The sequence below is a fragment of the Lagopus leucura genome, unplaced genomic scaffold, assembly GCF_019238085.1.
Source record: "Lagopus leucura isolate 7727_CA_CO unplaced genomic scaffold, USGS_WTPT01 Super-Scaffold_100001, whole genome shotgun sequence".
Lineage (NCBI taxonomy): Eukaryota > Metazoa > Chordata > Aves > Galliformes > Phasianidae > Lagopus > Lagopus leucura.
In genome coordinates, this window is record NW_024962262.1 from 13,742,619 (window position 1) to 13,757,043 (window position 14,425).

The following is a 14,425-nucleotide window of genomic DNA, read 5'->3' on the forward strand; positions in this document are numbered from 1 at the left end:
CTCAGCCTTTCCTCATAGGAGAGATGCTCCAGGCCCTTCACCATCTTCGTGGCCCTCCGCTGGACTCTTTCCAAGAGATCCCTGTCTTTTTTGTACTGGGGAGCCCAGAACTGGACGCAGTACTCCAGATGAGGTCTTACCAGGGCAGAGTAGAGGGGGAGGATCACCTCCTTTGACCTGCTGGCCACGCTCTTTTTAATATACACCAGTAAGCCACTGGCCTTTTTGGCCACAAGGGCACACTGCTGGCTCATGGCCAACCTGTCGTCCATCAGGACACCCAGGTCCCTTTCCGCAGAGCTCCCCTCCAGCAGCTCATCCCCCAACCTGTACTGGTGCATGGAATTATTCCTCCCCAGATGCAAGACTCTACACTTGCTTTTGTTAAACCTCATCCGGTTTTTTTCTGCCCAGCTCTCCAGCTTATCCAGGTCTTGCTGAATGGCAACACAGCCTTCAGGCATGTCAGCCAATCCTCTCAACTTCGTATCATCAGCAAACTTGCTGAGGGTGGCCATTATCCCCTCATCAAGGTCATTGATGAAGATGTTGAACAAGACCGGACCCAGCACCACCCCCTGAGGAACACCGCTGGTTACAGGCCTCCAACCGGACTCTGCACCACCAACAACGACCCTCTGTGCTCTGCCAGTCAGCCAGTTCTCAACCCACCTCACTGTCCACTCATCTCCCACACTTCCTCAGCTTTGTTATAAGGATGTCGTGGGGGACAGTATCAAATGCCTTGCTGAAATCAAGGTAGACTACATCCACTGCTCTCCCCCTATCCACCCAGCCAGAGACAACATCATAGAAGGCTACCAGGTTGGTCAAGCACGACCTCCCCCTTGTGAACCCGTGCTGACTACTCCTTATAACCTCCTCTTCTTCCAGTTGTCTGGAGATGACATCCAGTACAAGCTGTTCCATCACCTTTCCAGGGACAGAGGTGAGGCTGACTGGCCTATAATTGCCTGGGTCTTCCTTCTTGCCCTTTTTGAAGACCAGGGTGACGTTGGCTATCTTCCAGTCTTCAGGCACCTCCCCCGTCTTCCAAGACTTCTCAAAGATGACCGAAAGCAGTTCAGCAATCACCTCTGCCAGCTCCTTCAGCACCCGTGGATGAATCCCATCGGGTCCCATGGATTTGTGAACATTGGTGTTGCCTAGGTGCTCCCGGACCACCTCTTCCCTGACAGAAGGGGGGTCTTTCATTCCCCAGATCCTCTCACTAACCTCCAGGGTCTCAGATTCCCGAGGGGGAGCTTTTTCACTGAAGACAGAAGCAAAGAAGGCATTCAGTATCTCCGCCTTCTCAGCATCCCCCGTTACCAGAACACCCCCGTCACTTAGCAGGGGAGCCACATTCTCCCTAGTCTTCCTTTTACTGTTAATGTACTTGAAAAACCCTTTTTTACTGTCCTTTATCCCCTTTGCCAGATTTAATTCCAGGCGGGCTTTAGCCTTCCTTGTCGCATCCCTGCAGACCCTGACAACATTCCTGTGTTCTTACCAAGTAGTCAGACCCTTTTTCCACATTTCATGGGCCTTCTTCTTTCCTTTGAGTTTGTGCACGAGCTCCTTGCTCATCCACACAGGTCTCCTGCCACCCTTTCCCGATTTCTTCCTCACAGGGACACACCGATCCTGAGCTTGGAAGAAGCTCATCTTGAAGATGTCATGAACTTGATGAGCTAACACATGGCATCATGCAGAGTAGCTGTCTGTAAAATTGCTACAGAGAGAGGAAATCGGCCAGTCTTCTACTTTTACATGATTACTCATTTCATTGGAGTCTTGTTACTTGAAATGTAATATGTTATTTGCTAACATATGCCTATTTCTATGTCCCTGGGGATTTGGATGCTCTCTCCCACTGTCTTGATGGAGAGCTATACACTTTCCTGGCCAGTGCAGGTCATTGGAAAATTTTTTTGCCAAACAGATCCTCCTCATTCCTAAAGCAGTCTCTGCTCTCACGCAGGGCAGCCCTCTTATTCTTTCCAAATGCCCAGAGAAATGAGCCTCAGCACACAGATGGAGCACCAGTGTTAAGGTTAAGGATTACAACAGCCAGGCAACAGGGAATAGCTCACTGTTTGGCAGGTACCTCAGACACATTCTCATCATCCTTAACAAGAGCCTAACACATAGCAAGATACTTGTGCTTATTTACAGAGCCTAAACTCAGGCAAAACACTGAAACTACCCAGAGATAAGGAATGAAGACAAAAAGTGCAAGCACTTAGTGACTTATCTTGAGATCAGCTCCTACAAGACTTGTGTCACTCTTGCTATCACCTAATGAGCTGATCATCCACATATAGGGATCCACTTTTTAACGAAGCTTCATGTCTTTAATGCTCTTTTCCAAGAGAAAATCTCAGTTCATTTGCTTCCTTCTCCTTGTGTCCCCTGGGATTTACTTCAAGTTCAAGTTACCCTTCACTCTCGGGATTTTCAGTATTAATTTACCCAGGAAACATTTTCCACACTCCTGCCCCAAGGCTAGTGTCTACCCTTGGCTCTCCAGAGATGCTGATGACTCTTTTGGTGAGAAAAGGCTGTTCTCTCTCATCCTGGTAGCAAACAGATATCGCTGATAATGACTTGGCTGAGCAAGTCATTAGCCTTCATTAGGGTAAAATGCTTTCCCATCTGGTGAAGTCATACTCCAGGCTCACTGTGAAGCCTTTCTATTCAATAAATAAGATATCTGCTATGAAACACATGCTGACAATCATAATTTATGTAGAAAACAAAGACTGCTTCTATGCCTATGACACTTTACTAGACACAACAATAATTGTTATTTTGGGGTGCTAAGGGTGATATAATTCCCATCCATGATGTGATTGGTCTCGTTTAGGTCAGGAAATTTAGGGGATTTTTGAGTTTGACCCATCTCACTGCTGGAAGTCATTAACATCTCTTTGTGTGCTGGCTAAGAATCAGCTGACACTGGAGTTGCTTGTTCTTAGAAGAGTCTCTTTCTTTAGAGAAACTGTTTTAGAAGCCATGCAAACCATACATGAGCTGGATGAGTGATGGCTTACCTTCATTAATGGTGCAGGTTTTACACTCTGGGGCTCGTGCTGAGAGTAAATCTAAGACATCCTGGAGACATGTAAGTTTGAAAAAACTTGTATATGTGGTGCTGGAGGATGTTGTTGACATGAGCGGAAAGATTTCATTTTTGCCCAGGATATTTTAACTACACTTGCCTCCTTTGGTGTGTGGAGATTACTTCATTTATCAGTCCATAAGGGGCTTTGTGTAACCTGGTCCAGAGGGAGGTATCCCTGACTATAGCAGGGGGGTTGGAACTAGATGATTGTAAAGGTCCCTTCCAACCCCAACCATTCTATGATTCTATGATTATGTGATTCTATCTTCAGTCTTGTGAGCTAAATGTTCATACATATGGAGCATGGGTTCACTTTACACGAACGTGTTTCTTAATGTCAGGTGCCTGCCTCCTTCCATGTCAACATCTGTGATACATCCTGACAGGAGGTGTACAGTTCACTGATCCTAGATACAATGTCAAGACACTATGAAATGTCCTCGGAAGGTCCCTGTGGGATACAGAAGCAGCCTCATGTACATGGTCAGAGAGGGAAAGACTCACAGAGGAATGTGTCTTTTGTCCCCTTGGTGGGTGTCTTTAGGAGGGATAACAACCCAACATGCTATACTTGCTAAGATGGCCAGGAACACTTTATGCTGCATTACATTGATTGTATCCCTCCCTTTCTATTATTATTAGGGTTGTGTTGCTTTGTTGTTGTTGTTTCTTATTTTTTTAACCAGGTTCTGAGAGTTGTGGCATTCACTGTGGATTTGCCAAGAAAACAGCAGGTCCCTGGAATAGCATCTCCACTGTGTGACAAAGTGGTTGCAAAGAGAAAATCTCCATAAGTGTGCACTCTCCCAGCTGTTCCAGTACTCACTGGCTATGCTGGCTGCTCGAGCTTATGTGCTGAAGTTTCTGAGGCCAGCAAGGCAGGGGTTTTCCAAAGAGCAACCAGGGAATTAAATGCCTAGATTCCTTTTGCGTTCCACAAGGGCTCTGCACTGAGTTGTGCCCCCAGATTCATTTTCCAGCTCAACTCTGGTGCTGGAATAGATGCCCATGTGGCAGCCTGCTGGAGGCCAGAAGCCACCTTAGCAAGATTTATCAGAGAGGAGGCCAGGGCATTAGCACAGGACTATCTCAGGAATCTCAGCATTGTTACCACTAACCTATGTTTGAATTTTGATTTTGAAAACAGCTCTTACTCAGAAGAACCAACAGATGAATAATGCAGTTCTGCATCTCCAAGGAGAAAGCCAACAGCTACAATAACTACAGAGTGCCTCTTGGTCATATTCTTCACATGTCAGCATGACAAATGCTTGACTTTGGAATTCATAGTTGAAAGAATGAAGATGACTCCTGATGGTCTCTCAGGTTACAAGCACTGTCCTTATCATTGTGAAGTAAAGAAAACAGTGGCAGTGAGTGCTTTGTATACCTTGTGGTCACTGGAGGCACTTTTAGAGGGCTCTCAAAGCACCACGGTCTCACTTCACCTCTCACCTAGCCTGCTGGTCTGCATCCAGCAGCAAGCACCAAGTTCAGGGAATCTGTGGGCTATTCTATCTGATGCATGGGAGATTGAATCAGACATATGAAAAGAGCCCAAACAATGTGAAAGAATAATCTGACAGTTTGACATATCATCCAAGGCTCAGAAGCTGGGGCCATACAACCCACCTCTGATCTAGGGGACAGGCATGTAGCACACATTGCCATGGTTTGCATTTGTTATTCATAGAAAAATGCATTAAAAGCAGGGTAATGGACATGCAAGGAGAGCACAGTCACCTTAGAGGAATCAGCTCCCCTGCTATCCATCTGACATACTTTAGATCTTTGGCCAGGATAAGACTAAGTGCATGGCTTTCTCTGTCATCCATAAGATAACTCACTGGTGACTCCGGAAATAAATGCCTGCATTGCAAACATCAGAAACCAGGTGAGATGAGTCTCAGCTCTGCTATTGATGAGAAATGTTGCATACAACCAAAAGCCAGCTTGAAGATGGCCATTAGAAACTGAAGGCACAGAGCCAACAGGAAGCCAGGAGTAAAGATGTGGCAACCCTTTGGTACCAGATTGAGTATAAGCTTTTGGCCTTGGTTTATCAAGTTTCTGAGCCTAAAGTGTGTTAATATAGCCCATACCTACATGAATACAGGCTGAAGTCTTTAAATATGATTTATATTAACTCTTATTCCCCTTGTATATGTGTATGTGTATGTGTATGTGTAATCCAAGGTAGAGGGAAGCAGTGGGCGTTAGAGTACTGCCATTTCAGTACCAAGCTAAGAAACAATCTTTGTCTGTCAGAGTATAATCTGCTTCAGGGTTGATCATCAACCATAAGTTTATAAAAAACAATAATCAATTTAATGAGCACTGAGTTCACCATGTTTTCTAATAGAGTCACATAAATACATTGGCCCCTTCCATCAAACATCTACCCAAATTTTATCAGTTCTTTAGTTCATATTCTATTCTGCTTGCCATTCTACTGCTTTTCCCTCTTAGAAGCTAACCAGGATTTATCTTTTTTTTTTTTTTTTTTTTTTTTTAGAGTTTAGAGTTTACTTGAAAAGTCCAGGTTAAAAAATGGCCTAAGAATTTCTGACTTCATCTAAGCTATGGGGGAACAGTAGCAAGCAAATACTCAGAAACTCTATACAGCTGCCACCAGATGCACTCACATTATTCATAATCTCTCCCCTAGGTCATATTTTAATTTAAGAATTAAACCCCAAAAGATGTGCTCAAAGCTTACTTTTCTCTGATCAGTGCAACAAATTTGTTGCATTTGTTGGTGAAGACGCCAACATCTAGAATGTAAACATTTTTATTTAATCATTAACAACTGATTGCATTTCCTGATATTTTGATTACTGTAATTTTTTCCTAGATAACTAGTAGTTTTCCATACAATAAGTAATAACATTAGAAATCCTTTGCTTAGAACATCATCAAACAATCAAAAGTAAATAATGTTAAAATGAAATTCACTGTGAGATCAAGTAAATTGATTAAGGAATTTTTAAATAGATCTTCATGTTTTTCCCAAACCACACATTTGTCCAACCAGTGGAGGACTTCTCCAATGGAATTTCCTTTCTGTTAGTTTTTCTGAATCAGAACAAAAATGCTGAAATTTGGAAACTCCTTCAAATCAGAAATCCCAGCTGTTCAGCAAAAGGCACACTAAAATACACTTTGTGTGGTTTTAAGTATCATCCACCACCCATCCTCTATGAAAACTGGTACCCACTGATATTTGTCTTTGTTTTGCACCCTATGTGGTGCACACCTATGCCCCTCCATTATGAAGACTGCAGAAATACAGAGGAAAGTAAGGTCCATGCACCAACTCTGTAGACTCTAGATCCTGCTGGTAAAGAGGATGTAATCCAGCCTCCTTTCATTTCTGGGAAAAAACAAACAAACAAAAACAACAACAACAACAACAACAAAAAAAACAACAAAAAACATTAGTCTGGAAATTTAATTTGCCTCAAATCAGCCATAAAACACTGAAAAGCACAAGCTTCTCAATTTACACAGTCTCAAAACTGCAGGCATTTCTAATATAATTTCTACCCTTTATTCAGTAGTGACAAGTCCTGAGGGAGAAAAGGAGCAGGATGAAGCAATAACTATTGGCACATTCTCTAGCCTAATTATCACTTAATCAACCTTAGCAGGGTCAAAAAAAAAAGAAACAGAGAAACGTCAATCAATTTTCTCCTCTTTGCTCCCTCCCAGAATTTAAATTCCCTCCCTCCTTTATTTAAAGCATTTTAAAAACCATAAGTAAGACTCTGAAGTCCAGGGAGGTGATCAACCTCCTATATTCAGCTCTGATAAGGCTGCTCCTCAAGTATAGTGCTCAGTTTTGTGCCCCTCACTATAAGAAAGACATTGAGATCCTGGAGCATGTCCAGAGGAGGGCAATGAAGCTGTGAAGGGCTTGGAGCAGAAGTCTTATGGGGAGCAGCTGAGGGAACTGGGATTGTTCAGTCTGGAGAAGAGGAAGCTCAAGGGAGATCTCATTGCTCTCTACATTACCTGAAAGGAGGCTGTGGTGATATGAAGGTTGGTCTCCTCTTCTGGGTAACAGTGATAGGACAAGAAATAATGTCCTTAAGTTGTGCCAGGGAAAGTTCAGGTTGGATATCAGGAAAAATTTCTTCTCAGAAAGAGTGGTGATGCATTAGAACAGGCTGCCCAGGGAAGTCGTGGGGTCACTATCCCTGGAGGTGTTTAAGGAAAACGTAGATGTAGTACTGAGGGACATGGTTTGTTGAGCAGGATTGGTGGTGGGTAGGCGGTTGCACTAGATGATCTTAGTGGTCTTTTCCAACCTTAATGATTGTATGATTCTATGATTGATCCTGTGGTTGGCCACACTGCCCATGGCAGGGTGTTGGAATCTTGAGGTCCCTTCCAACCCAAGCCATTCTGTGATTCTATGAAGTAATCACAAAGTCGTGCTTACCCTGGAGACAGAGCTCTGTCACATCCCTACGCCCTCTGGCTTAACCAGAAGTTAAGAGTAACCACTTTTTTTTTTTTTTCCTTGAATGGAAAACAGGAATGCTCACCCTGATTTGGGCTAAACTCCTCAGAAAGCTCTAGGTGCAGAGGTCAGGTTAGATGATGACAGAGAAGTACAGAGCTTCTTAGCTGAAAACATTGCATCAACACTGAGGAAAAAACACAATTTCTGAATTTATGGAATGTGTAATATACAACAAAGTAAACAGCACCTTTCTGAAAAAAATACCTTCAAACATCTGAAAGTGTAAGATGGAATACAAAATTATAGTATTTGTTTTGCTAGTCATCTCACACATACAGACAGCACACTGCTGTTGCAAAATCCCACATGAAACCTGGAGTTCCCTTTGAGAAAGCACTACGTTGATCCAATATTCTCACAGACATGATCAAAAACAGTGGTTTGTTGGGAAGACTTGGCAGACCAGAACATGTTTACAGTTCAGGGCCTTTTGCATACACATCTGGGCAGTCCTGCTAGGATTCCAAAACTCCTTGCAACGGCAACTTGGTTTTGAGGAATAAATGGGGACTTAGTTTGCTGCCAGGTTCACTGAATGATATTTGCTTCTATTTGTGATTTTAAGAGATTCCCCTAACACCACGCTAAGCACTGTGATTGGTTTTGCTTATAAACAGTCCTCTTTCACAGGGAAGCCTGTGGTTCTGACTGACTGACTTCCTTGTAGATTGGAAATACATACTGTTTACCTCAACATCTGCACAGCCTGAGTGTGCTGGTGAAATGGCAGCCATTGCTCTCCCAAATAAATCTTCATCATCAAGCTCCTTCAAGCTTTAATATCAAGCCCCTGTAATTGTGCCTGCAGAGAAGAGGGGTGTGGAGAGAGGAATGATGCGTTATAACTTGTTGCAGTGGCTGGCAATCACCTCTCTGAAAGATAATTTCCCCCGATACAATCTCTGCCAGGCAAGATAGACCTGCGGAGAAGAGTTTGGTTTTGAGAATTTAAATTGTTTCTTTACAACCATCAACTGCAGCTCGTTGGAGAGTCTGCGTGGAGGGTGTTAAAACCAGTATTGCATGGCAGGTAATCAGTATTTTATTTGTTGTACTTTTAAGATGAAGTCTCTGACAGAGTGGCATAATCTGTGCTGAAGTGTCAGAATGAACTACAGTCCCTGCCTGGAAACTGGCTTCCTGCCCTGGGACACACAGGCTCTATAGAGGGTCAGGTCTTCCACCAAGAAGAAATGTGGAAAAAAGGACCTTCCTGCTTTGCTTTAATCCTGATGTTTCACAGAGAGGAAATAACACAGTGGTTGCTGACCCCCTTAGAGATCCTGAACCAAACACTCCCGAAACCCTAACTCCTGCAAGTATATGATTACTATGGAATTTCAAAATAGCAATTACAAAAGAAAGGGTATTTAGAACTTCTGTGAGTTCATTAAATTGCTATGGACATGGCCAAATAACTCCAGCAAAAGTCTAAAATGAGATAGTAAATGAGAAAATAAAACTTACTCTAAAGAAAACCCTTTACCAAGCCTGTTCAGTTACTTTGTGGGTCTGCCTTGTGAGTATTTGGGTGACTGGGGTAGTACCCACCAGAATCATTAATTGCATTGAATCCAGGTGCTCGCTAGAAGCCAACATTTAACCATGCAAATGAATGTTTTTGTGTTCAAGGTAAACTCCAGAAGCTATGCACGTGCACTAGCTACTGCTTTGTACCTGCAATGCCTCTTTGCTTTCTCCAAAACAAGTTTTTGCATGTGCATCACATTGTGCTTGTTTATGAAATTTTCATTTGTAAATATTTACTTTGTATTTTAATGATGTCTATTAACATCCCTCAAGAAGATGCTGCTGTTGCAGCAACTGGTTCAACACTGGCAAAGACTGTGGCTGAGATTTAACAGATATTTCTCTACAGTGAATGCCAACTTCAACTATTCCTACCCCATATCTGAGTTAATACTATCGTCTTATAATTTCCTTTTCATCTGTAGCCAAGTAAATATCTTCAATTAGACTCAAATAGTGTGGATGGCGCCCTGCGTGGCAGTCTAAAATTGAATCACATCTCAACGACTTCATTTTTCATTTCACTGTATCATAATTATCACAAATTACTCAGTGTAGAAATGGGTGTAGCTAGAGTTTAGATGACTTCTCGGGTTCATGCAGTGAATGCAGTAGTAGCAAAGATAATAAAATCCTTTGTTGCTTCAGACACTTAAAAAGAGAAACCTTTCTAAAATTATTTCTGAGGGTAGTGGTCTTAGCAGTCAATCCAATAACCCAGAGGTTATTTTGTTCTACCAGTAGCCAAGATGCCACCAGCTTGTCAATTCATCTTTCTTGATGGATCAACAAAACACAGAGGGATCCACATTTTCCTGAGGTTCCTTTTGAAGTAACAAATGGCTACGACCAACTCCAAGTATACCAGATGGTGATACACAGAGATATTCATCCATGGCTGATTATCAGCAGGTACCCTGATGCCCTGCACAGGCCTGCCACTGTGAGCAGGTCAAATCTGGAGCAATTACATGTTGATAGCCCATTTGTTGAAAAATGCGGCCAGGCACAGCTGTACCCCACAGGCTGTTGCAAGTGTTTCACTCACCATTCAAATGGGAAACATCCAAAGAGCTCAGCACTTCATCTGTGCCCATGACTGACAGGGTCCAACAGTCTCCAAGTGCGTGTAAAGAGATTTATATTCCAGGGTTTGTATTATATTAGTTAGGGAGAAGTCAAACTGATGTTCATAGAATCACTCAGGTTGGAAAAGACCTTAAAGATCATTGAGTCCAATGTTACTGCTCTTCTTCCATTAAGGACCTCAGGTCAAGTCTTGTGTGTCCCCCATGAGTTATCAGCATTGTGATAAGAGCCACTGCACTTGCCATCACCAAACTGTCCTCAATATGGCCTGCCTTTCTTCTCAGTGACATGAAAACTTTGTTTAGCAAAGCGGCAGAGTGGGAAATGAGCACAAGTAGTGTAGTTTTTATTACACTAATGCCAGCTCCTATTTGAAGTCCCATCCCACAGGGGCTAGTGGGATGACTCATTCCAGTTTGCTGCCCAAAGGTATTTATAGAAGCTGCTGTGACACAACACACTGTCATCTCCTCAGAAGCCAATTTGTTCATCACCTCGTGGTGGGTCAAAGGCTTCCCAAGTAGATTAATTTCTAGCCTTAAGATATTGTCTCTGAAAGCTCTCCCTGGTGCAGAAGGCACTTTCATTAAACACTTTTACTGCTGGAAGTAACCAGAGATTATTGCTTTCGGGGACATACTATGAGGGTGGCTGTCTGTTGAAACAGGTTGATGTATGAGAGGAAGGTTATTTGCAAGGTTTGAGGTTAACTGTGATGCTGTTTTTCAGAAGGATGATATCCCTAAAAGTCTGCTCCTGGCTTTGGTTTCATTGTTTTGATATTTTAAATAATGCCAATGGCTCCCAAGGGAGAGGATGGACTTAGTTATCCCTGTTGTTCAGTGCTACTAATAAATACCAAATGGCAAATAGCAGCTTACCCTCCTCCAGACTGTGATATCCCCCAGAGGACAACACCACTGGCCGTTAATGAGGAAATACCAGTCACCGCCGAAAAGAGTTTTTTCCAGGCATCCTGCTTCCTCATGTGAATGCAGAATAGTCGGGCAGCCAGTAGTTAGCTGGGGTTGTGGGGGTCACAGTCCTACAAGGGAGCTCCGAGATGACTGATGCTGCTGCAGCTACTACACTGTGCTCAGTGCTGTGATTTCAGAGCAAGAAGGGAGTGCAGGACTGGACAAATAGAAACGAGCTGATCTTCAGTAGGAAATGGCATGACCATGCAGCATGTTTGGTGAGTCAGAGCAATTCCTAGAAAGAATAAAAAGAGTAAAAATCTACTGACATGATGCCTTAATTATGCAGTTTGGGTTTCCTCATGCAGAAGGCAATTAAGGCAATGCTGGGAAAGGCTGTTCTGGCATCTCAGAGAAATCAGAAGGAACAAAGGAAATCGGCTCTCTCCCCTGTCGCTCTGCATATCCTCAGCATTGCTCCCCTGATGTCAGAAACAAAAACAGTGCTCACATGTGCTGAGCTGCCTGGAGCTGTGGGCTCAGCCTGGTCTGTTTGCTGGCTCGCAGGCAGGCTGGCACAGGCTGGCATGCTCCAGGGGTTTGGTGTGAGCCATACACCGCAGTCCCTGCCAGCATCTCCTCCCATCATCCTGGCAGAGCAGGTCCACATGTAGAGAACGGCCAGGAGCATGACTTACCTCTAACAGCCACCGGTAATCACAGGGCTGGACACGCATGCCTTGTGAATGGGGAAAAAAAAACCTGTAGGCATGTTCCCTGCTTCATGCTGCCCACCAGCCTCCTCTCCATCTTCCCAGTGCTGGGAAACAGGAGATAACATCACTCTGTGTCTGCTGCTCCTGCTGACAGCAGATAGCCAAAGGCAGGCTGCTTGCCCCGCACACATGGCTGCATGTGTGCGGCTCTTTGTGTTCAGCCTTGACTGTGGGAACTGACAGCTCCAGCTGAGCCCGTAGGAGTCCCTCCAGTAGCTGCTGTGGCTTTGAGCATGAAAAGATCAGGATCTAATGGCTAATAGAAAGAAAGATCATTTCTCCTACTTTATTAAATGCTCCCAACCTAACATGTGTAGAAGGGGAGTTGCTGCAGCTTAGCTCATTCTCTCCTACTGAAACCAGTACCCTACGTGGTTTGGGATTTCAGCTCACAGACCACCAGCCAGTTGTTCTTCCATGGTGAAAAAGGAGGAAGGATAGGAAGAAAACTTCAGGGTTCCATCATATCGGATTGATAACTGCCTCAGTCCTTGGATTCATCTCCTGAGAATCTGTCGCTGGGGCTATCTGAGAGAAACACTGTGTGCCAGTGCTTGAAAAGGGATGTGAAGTACTTCAGGGCATTTCCTTGGCCTCTGAAAGGCAGGCAGGATGGGATGTTCTGTAGCCTCCTGATAGGAGGCAAAATATTCAAACTGTTTGAAAGCAATATAAAACTTTCAGATCAACTGTCCATACAGGACTTAATGTTTCTGCTCAGCCTTTGGTCATAACATCACTAGCTCCAGAAGCAGATTCCTCCCACCACTTTGACACAGCGTAGCTTTGGGGAAGCTGGCTCCCATTTCTCTGCCTCACTCTATCTCAGGCACATTTTGTCTCATCTCTGTTGACTCTGAGTTGTCCTGGGTGGAGCCCATGTTAACACAGCCTCCAAAACAGTGCTTCTTGGTGGTACGTGTTATACATAATTATTATAAATATGACTCAGAGAGAACGAAGTCAGAAGAGATCATGAGAGGTTACCCAGATGACTTGTTTATTCCACAGTCAGTCAACAAATTCAGGTACTGATCTATTCTCCTCTGGACCTCTGTCATCTGGACCTCCTGCTCTGATACCACCACTTAACCTGCTCAGTTTCTCCTGATAGCCCATTTCCAGTCTGTGCCATCTTAAGTGTAAGAAAGCTTTCCATAGTACCTAGGAAAAATCTCTTTCGAGGATTTAGACTGGATATCAGGAAGAAGTTTTTTATGGTGAGTGTAGCGAGGCACTGGAACAGGTTGCCCAGAGATGTGGTTGATGCCCTGCCCCTGGAGACACTCAAGGTCAGGCTGGATGGGCCTCTGAGCAACCTGATCAAGCTGTAGATGTCCCTGTTCATTGAAGGGGAGTTGGACTAGATAACTTTTAACTTCCAACTCAAATGGATCCCTTCCAACTCAAACGATTTTATGACTTCAGTTCCGCCTATCTTGTCTTGTCCTGTAAGGACATGGAGAGAAAACACTTCACCTGGGTAGCACTCTTTGTTCTATTTGAAAATTGGTGCTAAAACCACCACAATCATTATTCCTCACTGCCTCCACGTTCTTTTATTTCAGAGACTGAACAAACACAGAGACTTTGGTCCTTCCTCACAAGTATTGGTGCCAAAAGCAGCAAAGTCTTGACACTTATGCCACACTAAAGTGGTGACTGGGAATTTGTGAATACTTATATAAGTAGCCAGAGAATTATCTTACAGTGAAATACCCAACTTGACAAGCAGAAGCGCCCAAACACATCACTTCCCTACTCTTGCTGATATCTCTACCACTGTTTGACTCCACATATGCCCCCAGCTCAAAGTGAAACACAGCCACTCAGACCTCACTGAACTCTCATGCAGAGGTATACAAATCTGCTGGTCTGCGTTGCTTTGCTTAGCAGCAGCTGAATGTGGGTGTAATGGCTGGTGAGGAGAGGTGAGGGTACAGCAGCTACTTTGCACCTGGATGGATAGCAGCTGTCATCTGTGCCACCTGGGGCCATCTGGTGGGCTGGGATGGAGGCTGGTCTGAAGGGCAAGGAAGTAGCAACACAAGGAGGAAAACTGCTGTGGAAAGCAATTGGAAGAGCTGCAGAATGTCTTTGTAGGCCATTAGGATGTGAAAGGCACTGAGGACTTCCCTGGCTCTCAAGTACAACTCAGTGGGATGCAGAGCCTCTTTTTACTCCAGCTCCCAAAATGAGTGCTGCCCATTCTGCCTTTTTACTCCAGCTCTGAAGCAGCAGTGGAGCTGTAGAGTGTCACACCAAGGACCATGACAACACTCAGGTATTTCCCTTTTCTGCCTTCCCTGACAGCACAGACTCAGTGCCTGGTGAGGTCATGCAAGAAATTAGGAGTGAAGCAAAACAGCCCTATTGCCAGTTCAGGGGAACCAAAGCCAAAGATAACACTTAAAGAGTACGCAAATGCATTGTTAGAATGCTCTTCTTTACCTTCTTT